Source organism: Oncorhynchus nerka, linkage group LG4, assembly GCF_034236695.1.
Source record: "Oncorhynchus nerka isolate Pitt River linkage group LG4, Oner_Uvic_2.0, whole genome shotgun sequence".
Lineage (NCBI taxonomy): Eukaryota > Metazoa > Chordata > Actinopteri > Salmoniformes > Salmonidae > Oncorhynchus > Oncorhynchus nerka.
The window spans coordinates 25,099,524-25,112,358 of NC_088399.1; the positions used below are offsets into that span (position 1 = coordinate 25,099,524).

Consider the following 12,835-nt stretch of genomic DNA (forward strand, 5'->3'; position numbering starts at 1 on the left):
ATGTTCATTTAACAGGGCTACTAGAGTGATTGAGGTAGATATGTTCATTTAACAGGTTAACTAGAGTGATTGAGGTAGATATATTCATTTAACAGGGCAACTAGTGATTGAGGTAGGTATGTACAGTACCAATAAAAAAGTTAGGACACACTTACTCATTCTTTTTACTATTTTCTACATTGTAGAATAGTGAAGACATCAGAACTATGGAATCATGTAGTAACCCAAAACATATATTTTAGATTCTTCAAAGTAGCCACCCGTTGCCTTGATGACACTCTTGGCATTCTCTCAACCAGCTTCATGAGGTAGTCACCTGGAATGCATTTCAATTAACAAGTGTGCCTTGTTAAACGTTTATTTGTGGAATTTCTTCCCTTCTTAATGTGTTTGAACCAATTATTTGTGTTGTGACAAGGTAGGGGTGGCATACAGAAGATAACCCTATTTGGTAAAAGACCAAGTCCATATTATGGCAAGAACAGCTCAAATAAGCAAAGAGAAATGACAGTCCATCATGACTTGAAGACGTGAAGTTCTGTCAATCTGGAACATTTCAAGAACTTCAAGTGCAGCCTGAAAAACCATAAAGCGCTATGAAGAAACTGGCTCTCATGAGGACCGCCAGAGGAAAGGAAGACCCAGATTTACCTCTGCTGCAGAGGACATGTTCATTAGAGTTACCAGCCTCAGATTGCAGCCCAAATAAATGCTTCACAGAGTTCAAGTAACAGACACATCTCAACATCAACTGTTTAGAGGAGACTCTGTGAATCAGGCCTTCATGGTCGAATTGCTGCAAAGAAACCACTACTAAAGGAATGAGAAGGAGAGACTTGCTTTGGCCTAGAAACATAAGCAATGGACATTAGTGGAAATCTGTCTTTTGGTCTGATTAGTCCAAATTTAAGATTTTTGGTTCCAACTGTGTCTTTGTGACACCGCGAAGCATGGAGGAGGTGTGATGGTGCTTTGCTGGTGACACTGTCTGTGATTTATTTAGAATTCAAGGCACACTTAACCAGCATGGCTACCACAGCATTCTGCAGCGATATACTATCCCATCTGGTTTGCGCTTAGGGGGACTATCAATTGTTTTCCAACAGGACAATGACCCAACACACCTCCAGGCTGTGTAAGGACTATTTGACCAAGAAGGAGAGTGATCAAGTGTTGCATCAGATGACCCTGGCCTCCACAATCACATGACCTCAACCCAATTGAGATGGTTGGGATGAGTTGGACCGCAGAGTGAAGAAGCAGCCAACAAGTGCTCAGCATATGTGGGACCTCCTTCAATACTGTTGGAAAAGCATTCCAGGTGAAGCTGGTTGAGAGAATGCCAAGAGTGTGCAAAGCTGTCATCAAGGCAAAGGGTGGCTACTTTGAAGAATCTAAAATATCTATTTTTTTGGTTACTACATGATTCCATATGTGTTATTTCATAGCTTTGATATCTTCACTATTATTCTACAATGTAAAAACTTTTGACTGGTACTGTACATGTAAACAGGGGTACTGGAGGGCTTGTGGTAGACATGTCCATGTAAACAGGGCTACTGGAGGGCTTGTTGTAGACATGTCCATGTAAACAGGGCTACTGGAGGGATTGTGGTAGACATGTCCATGTAAACAGGGCTACTGGAGGGATTGTGGTAGACATGTCCATGTAAACAGGGCTACTGGAGGGATTGTGGTAGACATGTAAATGTAAACAGGGGTACTGGAGGGATTGTGGTAGACATGTCCATGTAAACAGGGGTACTGGAGGGATTGTGGTAGACATGTACATGTAAACAGGGGTACTGGAGGGATTGTGGTAGACATGTAAATGTAAACAGGGCTACTGGAGGGATTGTGGTAGACATGTAAATATAAACAGGGGTACTGGAGGGATTGTGGTAGACATGTACATATAAACAGGGGTACTGGAGGGATTGTGGTAGACATGTACATGTAAACAGGGGTACTGGAGGGATTGTGGTAGACATGTACATATAAACAGGGCTACTGGAGGGATTGTGGTAGACATGTAAATGTAAACAGGGGTACTGGAGGGATTGTGGTAGACATGTCCATGTAAACAGGGCTACTGGAGGGATTGTGGTAGACATGTCCATGTAAACAGGGGTACTGGAGGGCTTGTGGTAGACATGTACATGTAAACAGGGGTACTGGAGGGATTGTGGTAGACATGTACATGTAAACAGGGGTACTGGAGGGATTGTGGTAGACATGTCCATGTAAACAGGGGTACTGGAGGGATTGTGGTAGACATGTACATCTAAACAGGGGTACTGGAGGGATTGTGGTAGACATGTAAATGTAAACAGGGCTACTGGAGGGATTGTGGTAGACATGTAAATGTAAACAGGGGTACTGGAGGGATTGTGGTAGACATGTCCATGTAAACAGGGGTACTGGAGGGATTGTGGTAGACATGTACATGTAAACAGGGGTACTGGAGGGATTGTGGTAGACATGTAAATGTAAACAGGGCTACTGGAGGGATTGTGGTAGACATGTCCATGTAAACAGGGGTACTGGAGGGATTGTGGTAGACATGTAAATGTAAACAGGGGTACTGGAGGGATTGTGGTAGACATGTACATGTAAACAGGGGTACTGGAGGGATTGTGGTAGACATGTAAATGTAAACAGGGCTACTGGAGGGATTGTGGTAGACATGTAAATGTAAACAGGGGTACTGGAGGGATTGTGGTAGACATGTAAATGTAAACAGGGCTAATTGGAGGGATTGTGGTAGACATGTCCATGTAAACAGGGGTACTGGAGGGATTGTGGTAGACATGTAAATGTAAACAGGGGTACTGGAGGGATTGTGGTAGACATGTAAATGTAAACAGGGCTACTGGAGGGATTGTGGTAGACATGTCCATGTAAACAGGGATACTGGAGGGATTGTGGTAGACATGTAAATGTAAACAGGGGTACTGGAGGGATTGTGGTAGATATGTTCATTTAACAGGGCAACTAGAGTGATTGAGGTAGATATGTTCATTTAACAGGTTAACTAGAGTGATTGAGGTAGATATATTCATTTAACAGGGCAACTAGTGATTGAGGTAGGTATGTACAGTACCAATAAAAAAGTTAGGACACACTTACTCATTCTTTTTACTATTTTCTACATTGTAGAATAGTGAAGACATCAGAACTATGGAATCATGTAGTAACCCAAAACATATATTTTAGATTCTTCAAAGTAGCCACCCGTTGCCTTGATGACACTCTTGGCATTCTCTCAACCAGCTTCATGAGGTAGTCACCTGGAATGCATTTCAATTAACAAGTGTGCCTTGTTAAACGTTTATTTGTGGAATTTCTTCCCTTCTTAATGTGTTTGAACCAATTATTTGTGTTGTGACAAGGTAGGGGTGGCATACAGAAGATAACCCTATTTGGTAAAAGACCAAGTCCATATTATGGCAAGAACAGCTCAAATAAGCAAAGAGAAATGACAGTCCATCATGACTTGAAGACGTGAAGTTCTGTCAATCTGGAACATTTCAAGAACTTCAAGTGCAGCCTGAAAAACCATAAAGCGCTATGAAGAAACTGGCTCTCATGAGGACCGCCAGAGGAAAGGAAGACCCAGATTTACCTCTGCTGCAGAGGACATGTTCATTAGAGTTACCAGCCTCAGATTGCAGCCCAAATAAATGCTTCACAGAGTTCAAGTAACAGACACATCTCAACATCAACTGTTTAGAGGAGACTCTGTGAATCAGGCCTTCATGGTCGAATTGCTGCAAAGAAACCACTACTAAAGGAATGAGAAGGAGAGACTTGCTTTGGCCTAGAAACATAAGCAATGGACATTAGTGGAAATCTGTCTTTTGGTCTGATTAGTCCAAATTTAAGATTTTTGGTTCCAACTGTGTCTTTGTGACACCGCGAAGCATGGAGGAGGTGTGATGGTGCTTTGCTGGTGACACTGTCTGTGATTTATTTAGAATTCAAGGCACACTTAACCAGCATGGCTACCACAGCATTCTGCAGCGATATACTATCCCATCTGGTTTGCGCTTAGGGGGACTATCAATTGTTTTCCAACAGGACAATGACCCAACACACCTCCAGGCTGTGTTAGGACTATTTGACCAAGAAGGAGAGTGATCAAGTGTTGCATCAGATGACCCTGGCCTCCACAATCACATGACCTCAACCCAATTGAGATGGTTGGGATGAGTTGGACCGCAGAGTGAAGAAGCAGCCAACAAGTGCTCAGCATATGTGGGACCTCCTTCAATACTGTTGGAAAAGCATTCCAGGTGAAGCTGGTTGAGAGAATGCCAAGAGTGTGCAAAGCTGTCAAAGGCAAAGGGTGGCTACTTTGAAGAATCTAAAATATCTATTTTTTTGGTTACTACATGATTCCATATGTGTTATTTCATAGCTTTGATATCTTCACTATTATTCTACAATGTAAAAACTTTTGACTGGTACTGTACATGTAAACAGGGGTACTGGAGGGCTTGTGGTAGACATGTACATGTAAACAGGGGTACTGGAGGGATTGTGGTAGACATGTAAATGTAAACAGGGCTACTGGAGGGATTGTGGTAGACATGTAAATGTAAACAGGGGTACTGGAGGGATTGTGGTAGACATGTACATGTAAACAGGGGTACTGGAGGGATTGTGGTAGACATGTAAATGTAAACAGGGCTACTGGAGGGATTGTGGTAGACATGTACATATAAACAGGGGTACTGGAGGGATTGTGGTAGACATGTACATATAAACAGGGGTACTGGAGGGATTGTGGTAGACATGTACATGTAAACAGGGGTACTGGAGGGATTGTGGTAGACATGTACATATAAACAGGGGTACTGGAGGGATTGTGGTAGACATGTAAATGTAAACAGGGGTAGTGGAGGGATTGTGGTAGACATGTACATGTAAACAGGGGTACTGGAGGGATTGTGGTAGACATGTACATATAAACAGGGGTACTGGAGGGATTGTGGTAGACATGTAAATGTAAACAGGGCTACTGGAGGGATTGTGGTAGACATGTCCATGTAAACAGGGCTACTGGAGGGATTGTGGTAGACATGTAAATGTAAACAGGGGTACTGGAGGGATTGTGGTAGACATGTAAATGTAAACAGGGCTACTGGAGGGATTGTGGTAGACATGTAAATGTAAACAGGGCTACTGGAGGGATTGTGGTAGGCATGTAAATGTAAACAGGGCTACTGGAGGGATTGTGGTAGACATGTACATATAAACAGGGGTACTGGAGGGATTGTGGTAGACATGTCCATGTAAACAGGGGTACTGGAGGGATTGTGGTAGACATGTAAATGTAAACAGGGCTACTGGAGGGATTGTGGTAGACATGTAAATGTAAACAGGGGTACTGGAGGGATTGTGGTAGACATGTAAATGTAAACAGGGCTACTGGAGGGATTGTGGTAGACATGTCCATGTAAACAGGGGTACTGGAGGGATTGTGGTAGACATGTAAATGTAAACAGGGCTACTGGAGGGATTGTGGTAGACATGTCAATGTAAACAGGGCTACTGGAGGGATTGTGGTAGACATGTCCATGTAAACAGGGCTACTGGAGGGATTGTGGTAGACATGTAAATGTAAACAGGGGTACTGGAGGGATTTGTGGTAGACATGTAAATGTAAACAGGGCTACTGGAGGGATTGTGGTAGACATGTCCATGTAAACAGGGGTACTGGAGGGATTGTGGTAGACATGTAAATGTAAACAGGGCTACTGGAGGGATTGTGGTAGACATGTAAATGTAAACAGGGGTACTGGAGGGATTGTGGTAGACATGTACATATAAACAGGGGTACTGGAGGGATTGTGGTAGACATGTCCATGTAAACAGGGCTACTGGAGGGATTGTGGTAGACATGTAAATGTAAACAGGGGTACTGGAGGGATTGTGGTAGACATGTACATATAAACAGGGGTACTGGAGGGATTGTGGTAGACATGTAAATGTAAACAGGGCTACTGGAGGGATTGTGGTAGACATGTAAATGTAAACAGGGCTACTGGAGGGATTGTGGTAGACATGTAAATGTAAACAGGGCTACTGGAGGGATTGTGGTAGACATGTAAATGTAAACAGGGCTACTGGAGGGATTGTGGTAGACATGTAAATGTAAACAGGGGTACTGGAGGGATTTGTGGTAGACATGTAAATGTAAACAGGGCTACTGGAGGGATTGTGGTAGACATGTACATATAAACAGGGGTAAAAGTAACAAGTCGCAGGATAAATACCAATGGTCATGGTAAGGTGTGTGTGTGTCGGAACCCCACTATGTGGGACGGCACAGAGACACACAGGAGTTAGATTGTTGCTGCAGTTTGTGTGTGTGTTCCTTACCTGGAAGAGAGAGGGAGGCACCTGTTTCTTGGCCAGGTGAGTCTGAACGTGGTCTACTGCTTTCTTAGAGAAGGCCTGAGAGAGAGAGAGATCGAGAGCAAGACAGAGAGAGAAGGTGGAATGGAGAAGAGTATGGGGGTGGAGGAGAGAGAGAGGAGGGTCATGTGACAGTCATTTCCAGTCCAGTATACCATGTAAAGTGTTTTAGATAGGTTGGGGTGTTGCATTGTGTTAATTCATGTCAACCTCCTCCCTGAGAGATGACATCATTTTAGGGGAGTTTGTTACACTGTGTTGGTTTGTGTCCCATGTTGACCTTACATGTGAACAGGAGAGGAGTTCCTTCATGATGTATCCATCATAGATCTGTCTGCTACGACACAACCGCTCCTCTTCAGAATCCAACTTCTCGTAGTCCTTAATCTGACACACACACACACACACACATACATACATACACTTCCTCTGAAACACCATGGAATTAGCCTAATCTCAAACATCTCACATGACCTTTAATACAACTGACACACACTAGACTTCTGCTCTCTAACCACTGACTATAGAGAGGGAGAGAGAGAGAGAGACAGACAGAGGGGAGAGAGATAGAGAGACAGACAGAGGGGAGAGCGATAGAGAGACAGACAGAGGGGAGAGAGATAGAGAGACAGACAGGCAGACAGAGGGGAGAGAGAGAGAGAGAGAGAGAGAGAGAAAGAAAGGCAGACAGAGGGGAGAGAGAGAGAGAGAGAAAGAAAGGCAGACAGAGGGGGAGAGAGAGAGAGAAAGGCAGACAGAGGGGAGAGAGAGAGAGAAAGGCAGACAGAGGGGGGGAGAGAGAGAGAGACAGACAGAGGAGAGAGAACGAGAAAGGCAGACAGAAATAGGTGTGTGTTTCTCTCACTTCTTCGTAGAACTTGAGCTGTGGTACGGCCTCATCTATTTCATTCAAACAAAAATCCTTGAACAGCAGAAACCCTGAAACAGAGAAAACACATACACACTGTCAGAGTTGTTTCTTTGACATTATGACATCAGCTTTAGGTGTGTGTGTGTGTGTGTGTGTGTGTGTGTGTGTGTGTATGTGTGTGTGTGTGTTTTGACCTAACTAAAAGTCGGAAAGGTAATATCATTGTAAATAAAGCTTCTGGGGTCTGCACACACACACACCTTTCATTTTGAGAAGTAGGCCTTTCTAGTGGATTAGCCTTAGTAAGAGAACAATGTCCTCATCTCATTGAGCAAATCCCCTATCAGACACACACATTGCAATGTGCTTGAAATGGACCACAATTACAGGGGGTGGGCGTCATCTTACATCTCTATTGTCTGCATTATTATCTACGTATCACTGACACAAACGTTTACACACACTAGGACACACACAATCTACTGAAGCCCATCTGAACAGCTCGCAAAAAAAGCCTGTGTGTTGCCACGGAAACCGCATCATAGCCTTCACGGCACGTGTGCATGTGTTGTTACAGCCGATACACCACATCATCATCAGCAGAGATATTTCACATCTCAGATGGCAATCAGTGAAAATAAAAGTTCATGTCTGTTGTGGAAGTATATTTTTGTTTATTAGAGTAAATATATATGTGGCTGGTTTCAGGAAGCTAGGTGGCGTATGTTGGTGTCACTATTTCACATGAGAGCCATTTGAACGTATGCAAATATGGAGAGTCGTAAAGAGAACACACAAGGATGTTGTAAAAAACACCTGTCTCCGGATTACATCTTCAAATTAAGGGCAACCATGGCATCCGTGACAGAGAGGGAGAAGTCCATCCATGTAAGAGAGTCTAGCTAGCTACATTTTCAGATATTACAGGTTTCAAATTTTGTCAGAAGTCGTTTAAATTTAATTTTAAGTTAAAGTATACTGTTAGCTAGCTGGCTAACGTTACTTGTCTGACCTGTTTAGTAATATTATTTGTATCTCAAAATCCATTTGCATTGCTAGTTATAGCCTAATGTTAGCTAACTAACATTGAACCTTGTTGGTTAGTGACATGCAGGGTAGTAACGTTATGAGTTGGGATTATGGTTCATTGTTTAGCTAGCTAGATGTCTAAATAAAAGATTCCACTTTGCAAGTAACTACTTCAATAGAATGGTTATGATGTCACTGTGACAACTGTGGATAGACGTAGCTCTGGCTATCTACTCCGATTTCAGATGTCCGGTGTCAGTAAGCGTTGGCAAAAAAAAGTGTTATTCAATTGTTGCCAGCAGCACAGTTAGTCACCAAAGCTCTGGATAACATGACAACAGCCTAACCAGCTTGACTGCTGTTGTCAGATCAGAACGCTCGGATCAACCCTACTCCTTGGCCAGAGCGTCCAGTGTGCACTCTGAACGCTCTGAGAGCGAAATGCTCAGAGTTTACCAACTAACCAAGCGTTGGTGACTAACTAGCTCTGTGGTGAAAAACACGCGGCTGAGCACACCCCTCTGTGGTGAAAAACACACGGCTGAGCACACCCCTCTGTGGTGAAAAACATGCGGCTGAGCACACCCCTCTGTGGTGAAAACACGTGGCTGAGCACACCCCTCTGTGGTGAAAAACACGCGGCTGAGCACACCCTCTGTGGTGAAAAACACATGGCTGAGCACACCGCTCTGTGGTGAAAAACACGCGGCTGAGCACACCCCTCTGTGGTGAAAAACACGCGGCTGAGCACACCCGAGGTGAAAAACAACAACTAGCCTACGAGCCCTTTTCTCTTGACACTTCAATCACCTCCCTCTTCCCCCTTTTCTCCAAATCATTCTTTCTTTTGCCACACTACTGATTAAAGAGTCAATGACGCACTATCAAACGCAATCTGATAAATTGATTGTGAGCTGTGAGCTGCTAGGTTTAATTCTCCACCAAGAAGCACAGGTGACAACAGCCAGTGGGAAATCCCTGCCTAGGTAGAAACCCTGAGAGAAACTACGCTACTATAGGTTAGGAGAGAGGATAGGAGAGATGAGGATGTAAGTAAGAAGAATGGTAGAAGAGAAGGGATCAGGGGACAGTGGATTTTAGGAGATTGGCATTTTCACTTCTCTTCTCTATGATTGAGTGACTCTCACTCCACACACACACGTTAACTCTGTCCTCCATAACAAAGGAAGAAGAGGTTATTTAAAGCATGGGGCCATCTCACAGTAACACATACAAAAAAAGCACCCGCTCCCTCACACACACACACACACACACACGATATGACTGAGTGTGCGGTTGTTAACGGAGCTGTTGTGAGCAGTGTCTCTTCATAACCTCAGGAGGTAGAGACCAAAAGGCAAAGTGGAAAAGAGGAGAGAAAGATAACCTGCTTACTACTGCTGTGCTTATTGATTTAGTTAAAGGCTAATTGATAAGCTAGCTACTATATCCTGCATCCCTATCGGTGAACATATCAGAATCGGACGATATTATCTAAAAATGCCAACATCTGCATCAGCCCGATGTCCAGTTTAACGCTGATGTGCAAAACCGATGTCAAAGCTGACGTGCAGACCTATATAAACGTAGGTACATGACGTAATGATGGCAAGTCAAATGGCGCTACACGTGCAACACAGCATTCCTAACCTAGCCCAAAATGTCCGCTGTGTGGATCAAGCAGTCAACAAGTCATTTGAAAGAGTAAGAACATTTCAGCGAGACACCTCACAGGCGAAATCCATTAACACCAAGATAATGGAATGCATTGCCTTTGACAATCAACTGTTCTCTGAAATGGGTGATGTTGGCTTTCGCCGACTGGTCGAGCACCGGTACACGTTGCCCTACCAGAGTTACACAGTAATAGCGTCACTGCTATTAGCTTCACAACATACTATGGAATGTCGTTTGGGTCTTTGCATGTGTCAAAAAAAGATAGACATCAAACCACACTATTTGAAGTGTTAAATAAGCCTTTCATTTGACACGTCAAATAACAGCTCTATTATATAATGTTGTGTTCTGAATTTGCACGTGCAAGCCAAACGCCACCACAACTATCATAACACTGTCAAAGCTGTACAAAAGTCTGCAAACAAGCGAACACCAGCCACGAACGATGTGTAATAAAGCATTATTTGTTCAACCACAACTTCTGGGGTAGCTAGCTTTAGCTGGTACTAAGCTAGCACCAATACAACCAGCCTGAAAGCAATGCCCAGTAGAAACTGCAGTCATTTTCATAATTCTTAGCAATGATTTAGGAATCCTTGTGAGTAAGTATTAGCTAGGTAGCCACTTGGTGTTCGCCTATTGAAATTGAACTTCAGTTCATGAAATAATAAATAGCTAGCCAGCTACATTTACATTTAAGTCATTTAGCAGACGCTCTTATCCAGAGCGACTTACAAATTGGTGCGTTCACCTTAAGACATCCAGTGGAACAGCCACTTTACAATAGTGCATCTAAATCTTTTAAGGGGGGGGGGGGGTAAGAAGGATTACTTTATCCTATCCTAGGTATTCCTGAAAGAGGTGGGGTTTCAGGTGTCTCCGGAAGGTGGTGATTGACTCCGCTGTCCTAGCGTCGTGAGGGAGTTTGTTCCACCATTGGGGGGCCAGAGCAGCGAACAGTTTTGACTGGGCTGCGCGGGAACTGTACTTCCTCAGTGGTAGGGAGGCGAGCAGGCCAGAGGTGGATGAACGCAGTGCCCTTGTTTGGGTGTAGGGCCTGATCAGAGCCTGGAGGTACTGAGGTGCCGTTCCCCTCACAGCTCCGTAGGCAAGCACCATGGTCTTGTAGCGGATGCGAGCTTCAACTGGAAGCCAGTGGAGAGAGCGGAGGAGCGGGGTGACGTGAGAGAACTTGGGAAGGTTGAACACCAGACGGGCTGCGGCGTTCTGGATGAGTTGTAGGGGTTTAATGGCACAGGCAGGGAGCCCAGCCAACAGCGAGTTGCAGTAATCCAGACGGTTAACCCTGTTGCCCAAAGCTAACGTTATAAGCAGCCAGTTAGCTTCATATGGCTAGTGAGGCTCGACCGGACCTGGTTATGTTTTGTGAAGGTAGCCACAATAAGGATTAGGCACAATAGTGGAATTTGCAGTTTGCCTTCAAAATAAAAGTACCTCTTTGAAAGTGATGCAGAAGGTTACAATTTGTGGAATCACGCCATATTTAGACAAGGTAATGTTAAACGAGGTTGGAATGTGAAGCAATGAAATGGGGTATCAGTCTACTCAATGACACCCAAAGAACAGAACTGTGAAGAGTTTACACAAATATTAGCATTGTAGCTCTTATCTCAGGACGGTCACTGTGTGAAATCACCTCCCCAGTCAACCTATTGTGTGTATTGACATTCATATTGCACTATACAGCTTTACCTAAGGATTGGGGATCAATGAAATGAGGTATCAGTCTACTCAATACCCAAAATATTTTTTCCCAACGTCCTCAGAGTTATCAGACTCCAAAACACCCACACAGTATTGTTTTTCCTCTGGAATAGTGTTCAATACACATAGGTTGACAATAAATGTCTCAATTCACTGTTGTTACAGAGTCCCGCAATAAGAGCTATGACGCAAATGTTCTCTGGGTGTCACGGAGGACTGATACCTATGGATTGTGGATCAATGACATGGGGTAAGGCTGTACAGTGAAATAAGTATGCCCCCAATGCAATTCTCAAGTATAATACATCCAGCGTGATTTCAACAGATTTTGGTCAAATTAACAAATAGTCTTTTGTTGATTTTATATAACAACATTCCAACCTCGTTTAGCATGATCTATTCCAATTATGGCATAATTATACTATTTGTATTCATTTGCATCACTGTCAATGTCATACTTTTATTTTGAAGGCTAACCGCAATGTCCACTATTGTGGCTAGATTCACATAGATGGGTCCGACCACCATTAATCAAATAAGAACTGTCTTATAAATTAGAGTTATTTTAGATGACACCTAGCTATATAGTTAGTTAGCTAGCTAACTATAGCTACTGAAACATATGTCGCTTTGCTATGTTTTTGGGGAAGAACATTGTTTGCATCCATGAGCTGGCACTGTAGGTGCGCGAGACAACTTTACCAGCATCATAGCATACGTATCGATGAACCGTTATAGTGTAATCAATGCAATAACTACGGAAAAAATGTACACGTTGCCTCACGGGTGGCGCAGTGGTCTAAGCAGTGCTATCTGTGCCACCAGAGACTCTGGGTTCGAGCCCAGGCTCTGTCGCAGCCAGCCGCAACCGGGAGGTCCATGGGGCGACGCACAATTGGCCTAGCGTCGTCCGGGTTAGGGAGGGTTTGGGCCGGTAGGGATATCCTTGTCTCATCGCGCACCAGCACCTCCTGTAGTGGGCCGGGCGCAGTGCACACGGACCAGGTTGCTAGGCGTACGGTGTTTACTCCGACACATTGGTGCGGTGGCTTCCGGGTTGGATGCGCGCTGTGTTAAGAAGCAGTGTGGCTTGGTTGAGTTGTGTTTCGG

At 44.0% G+C, this 12,835-nt stretch overlaps 1 pseudogene; it reads right to left on the reverse strand.

Annotated features, from left to right (window-relative positions):
* The window catches only part of LOC115117262 (G protein-coupled receptor kinase 3-like), a 78,243-nt pseudogene that overhangs the window by 31,069 nt on the left and 34,339 nt on the right, over positions 1–12,835 (reverse strand).